Source organism: Panthera tigris, chromosome A3 (genome assembly GCF_018350195.1).
Source record: "Panthera tigris isolate Pti1 chromosome A3, P.tigris_Pti1_mat1.1, whole genome shotgun sequence".
Lineage (NCBI taxonomy): Eukaryota > Metazoa > Chordata > Mammalia > Carnivora > Felidae > Panthera > Panthera tigris.
In genome coordinates this window covers 76,931,810-76,937,247 of record NC_056662.1, presented here as the reverse complement: position 1 = coordinate 76,937,247, position 5,438 = coordinate 76,931,810, and positions in this window count along the sequence as shown.

Genomic DNA, 5,438 nt, shown 5'->3' with positions numbered 1-5,438 from the left:
GCATGTAACAATTAGAGCCGTGAGAGTTTAAGAAAACTCTTTCAGCTCAGAAGTCCACCTTTTCTGATCTTTATTTATTTTTTTAAAGTTGTTTTGATTATGCAAACTCAGGAAAAGCTTAGCTGATGTAGTACGGAAACAGGTACTGCAAATATATCTTATGTAGGTGATCCCACCTGCTGGAGCCCAAAGGAAAAGAAGAGAAAGATTCCTTCCTTTTAAAAGGAGGTGTGATTTATGGGAGAAAACTATAGCCTCTTTGCAAAGACTGTAGATTCATTTTATTCTAAATATCTTCAGAAAACTCACGTTAATGTTGGCCATTGTGTATAGAGGGGAGCTCTAAATAAATCAGTGTACTCAAGGAATAGGGTGTTGTGTTTACCATTCTCTTAAAATAACAGAAAAAGGTAAAAGTTACAAAATGTTTTAAAAAATAATCATTTCTTCCATGACCCCCAAACAGCCACAGAATGAATGGCTATTTGCCACCTTCTCTGAAATTCCTGTTCACGTGAACTCATAAATTTGGCATAATTATAATCATAGCATAGACACAGAATTTTTATATATATCATGTCCTCCATTTTTGTTGATATATTGTTTTCAACTCAGCATATTGGATAGCTGAATAATGTTCAAGTAATTGAATGTGCTCAATAGTTCAATCAATCCCATTTTGGGGTATTATACTATTTGAAATATTTTGTTACTTAATATAACATCACAATAAACATCTCTGAAGAATATAGGTTGTCCTTTTTTTTTTTTTTGCCAGTAGAATTAGAGTTATTGTGAGAAATAACATGCATACTTTCCTTTTTTGGCAAAAATATTTCACAGTGTATTTTGGTTCTAGCAATGTATAGATTGGTTTGGCAGCCTTGCCTTTGGTACACATTATCTGAAGTTTTGAGTTACTGAATGGATATGTGTAAAACATAAATTTTCTTGATAATTTAGAGCTGACACCCCCAAACCCAGACTTTACTGTTTCAAATCATGTTTTTCAAAAGCTTTATTATTCTTCGTAATTAGATAGCACCTTGAGCAAAACCAATTTTTTGAATCATTGAGGTGCTTTCAAGACCTCCAGCTTACTGTTAAATCACTAAATGCCAATAATCATCTAAGACTCACATGGAAGTGTAGGAGGTTTAGGAAGTGTTTCTGAAGGTGCATTGATTTAATTTTTTGACTAGTACTTAATATGAACTTATGGTGTGATTATTTCCCCCTTTCTGAGAGGAAACCAGAGGGTGCAGACTCCTTATTTGAGGGCTCTAGTGAATCAAGGTTTTTCTCTAGGAAATGTAATTCTTTCCTTTCCCAACTGGCATTTTAAAGACATTTCAAGTACTCATATTACCAGATATTAAGCACTTCAGCAAGAAATTATCTAAATTTCCCAATTTGCTCCTTAAAGAGTTCTTGCATCTTCTTTTCAAATCTGCCTGCAGAGTGCAGATTGTCTTGTGTACAACGCTGAATTTACTTAGGTAATAGAAACATCTCTGTGTGATTCCAGGGCTCCTGATACACATTAGATAAGAATGCTAGCTTATGACAGAGTCATGGTAGATTTTCAGGAGAAAGTAACTTCTAGACAAAAGACTGGGCATCTGGGTGGCTCAGTCAGTTAAGTGTCTGACTCTTGGTTTTGGCTCAGGTCATGATCTCACAGTTCATGAGTTCGAGCCCCACATTGGGCTCTGTGCTGGCAGTGTGGTGCCTGCTTGGAATTCTCTCTCTCTCTCTCTCTCTCTCTCTGCCCCTTCCCTCCTTGTGCTCTCTCTCTCTCTCTCTCTCTCTCTCAAAATAAATAAACATTAAACATTAAAAAAAGAAAAAAAAAGAAAAAAGAAAAGATATGGATCTAATTAAAGATTAGAAGTTGTTTATATGAATGTTGATTAGTAGTAAATAACAGGTGAATGCTTTGTATGTTAACGGTGCTGTAGTTAACACCCTTAAACATATCTCCTTATACAGCATGAGAACATTTCTCTATCATGGACACCTAGAAGTCACATTCCTGGGTGGCAGGAAATGGGCATCTTGAATGTTTTTCATTATTGCCAAATTTCTCTCTAAAGTGGTTTTTACTGGGGCACCCGGGTGGCTCTGTCGGTTAAGCGTCCGACTTCGACTCAGGACATGATCTCACGGTTCATGAGTTCGAGCCCCGCATCGGGCTCTGTGCTGACAGCTTAGAGCCTGGAGCGTGCTTCAGATTCTGTGACTCCCTCTCTCTCTGCCCCTGCCCCACTTGTACTCTGTCTCTGTCTCTCTCAAAAATAAATAAAACATTAAAAAGATTTTTTTAAGTGCTTCTTACCAATTTCTTACATTGTCAAGATTCTTAGTGTTCTCAGTCTTCCATTTTTACCTCTCTAAGAGTTGTAAAATAGTATGTAATATTGTTTTAATTTGCATTCTGTAAATCATCAGTGGAATGGAACATATTTCCCCCATCTGTTTATTAGCCAATAGGGCTTCCCTTTTCATTTCTATCCTTATAACTGTTAGAGAAGTGACATTCCCTTGTGCGGTCCCCCATGGCCCTGCTCAAATATTTTAGAAGCACTGAGCCCTGCCTTCTCAGAATGTGGTCCTCTAAGGTATCACTTGTTGCAAGCCAAGAAATTTAGTGTCAACTATCAAAGTCATTGCACAACAAACCAAGTCTAGCAACCTGTCATTTCACCGTAGCCCCTAGGTTTTAGGTGATATTTCCATCTTTAAGCAATAAAGACAGCCCTGTAGTATTATACAATTATCTATTACCATGTAATGTCTTAATTATCATTTAGGACTTTATCAAAACTTGGTGGAGTCTCAGGTAGGATTATGACCAGGATGGGGTGGGACATGATCTAGAAAAAAGTGAAAGCCATTGATAACTAGATGGTGAGCAGCTTAGAACATGAATACTGTCTCACAATAATACTAATACAATAATAGTTATTTATATAACACTTATAATATATTAGGGATTATGCTAAGCACTTTAATATGCATATTTCATTCACTTTCACAAAAACGCAGTGAGGTAGTTATCTTCATTTAATGTTTAAATTCTCAGAACAGGTCCATAAGAAGAAGGCAAAACCCAATTTAAAAAAAAATGGCAAAAGATCTAAACCAAAGATTTGTACCAAAGAGATATAGATGGTAAATAAGCACATGCAAAAATGCTCAGCATTTAGTCATTAGTGAGCTGCATGTATACACAGTAATGAGATACCATCACATATAGATTAAAATAACTTAACTTAAAATGACTGATGCTACCCAGTGCTGACGAAATGTGGATCATCTAAAAATCTCATACATTGGATGTGAGGGCGATCTGGCTGCAACGTCTGTCACCCCACTGATTGCCAGGGTTGATTCGGCTGAGCTGGCTGGCTAGGCAAGTGCCCCCTTCCTCCCTCGCTGCTCCATGTGTGTCCCTCCCAAAGCTGTGTGCTTGGTAGAAGAGGACAAGAGGACGACTTTCCCCAATAGAGGAGGACTTTCTTTGGTCAAGGGTAAACAAGCAGCTGCACTCCCCTGCTGGAACTTCCAAACAAATGCTCAAGGTCCATTTGTAGGAGAACGTAGGGTAGTCAAGCTTCCAAGACTCCCGACACATCCAAATGAGGTGCTGCATGTGGCAGTCTACCTTTCTTTAAAAAATAAATAAAATAAAATAAAATAAAATAAAATAAAATAAATATAAATCTCGTACATTGTGGAGGGAAAACAAAATGGGATAATCATTTTGAAAACTCTTCAGAAGTTTCTTTTGCAGTTGAGCACATACTTACTGTATGACCCAGCAATCCCTGCTACTAGGCATTTACGCAAGAAAATGAAAATATATACCCACAGAATGCACCAGACCTGTACACAAATATTTGAGTAGCTTTATCCATAATCACCAAAACTGGATACAATGCAAAAGCCCATCAACTGGCTAATGTCTCAAATAGAATGTTACTCAGCAATAAAAAGGTATGAGCTACTGACACATGAAACAGGGATGAGTCTGAAAAGCATTATGCTAAGTGAAAGAAGACAAACACAAAGGGCTGTGATTTGTCTGATTCCATTTATACGGCATTTGGAAAAGCAAAACTAGGAGAAATTGGATTCATGGTTGCCAGGGGCTGGGGATCAGAGGAGGTTATTAACCACAGAGAATCAACAGGAAACTTCTGGAAAGATGGAAATGTTCTGTATATTAATTATAGGGATGGTTATATGCCTTAAACATTTGCCAAAACTCATCAAAATGTGCCTCTAAGAAGGATAAATGTTACTGTACATAAATCCTATTTTAATAAATCTGACTTAAAAAAAAAAACAGTTCCTGTGTGATGATGTTTTAAAATGTTATCTGGGTATTCCCAGCATATTAGAATAGGGCCTGACACATAGTGGGCATTCAATACATTAGTGTTTAGTTAATTAAGAAGAAGGGTGATGCCTTGCCCATGACCATAACATGTTGCTTATTTCCCAGTTTCCTTTAGAATAGTCCAGCCACGATCACTCATGCCAGGCACCATCTCTGTAAGCTCATGCTTATGCAAGTGATATTTCTGTGAAGCCGACCCATGAGTAATTTCTGAGTAGGTATTAAAACACCCTCACGTCTACAAGTCTAATATATTAATAAATGTGCTGTTTTCAATAAGACATCTAAATTTGCATGCACCATCCTACTTGTTATGTTCAGTACTCAATTTTTTAATGTTTCTTGGACACTAGCCAGTAAGTCTGAGTCCCTAGTTAGTTCATCTATTACTTTCTCGCCACAATAGATTTGGGTGTCCGCCAAGAAATGGACTAATATTGCATACAAAAACCCTATAATGCATTTCCTGATCTTCTGATATTTCCTTTCCAAGTGAGAGGGAGGAACACCACACACACACACACACACACACACGCACACGCACACACACATACACACACACACAAATCCTATCTATACACACAATCTACTCAAGTTAGGTAAACATTTTTTATTGCCATTATTAATATCGGATGCCTTCTATAATCCCAGTGTTTGCCTGTCCATTTACATGATCCTCTCACCCTGAGGACTGGAAGGGAACAATGAGTTGTAAAATCTGATAATGATCAAAGATGATGCCTCTATGTGAAAAAAAAGTCAGGATTGTAGGAGCCCTCATTTCCACAGGAAAAGCACATTTTCTGCATTTGATTTGGCACATTCTCAGTGTCTTAATTTCAGTGATTCCAAAATGAGATGCTCTTGAAGAAGGGAAAGGTTCTGTGTTGGAGAGGGGGCATTTTCTTCCCCCGCCTTCATTTCCCTTAAAACATAAGCACAGAACTAATGAACGCTATTAAAGATACTTGTAGAAATGATTCTGATTTGTATCTGATGACTAACTAACCTATTATTGCACTTCTTGGGCAGA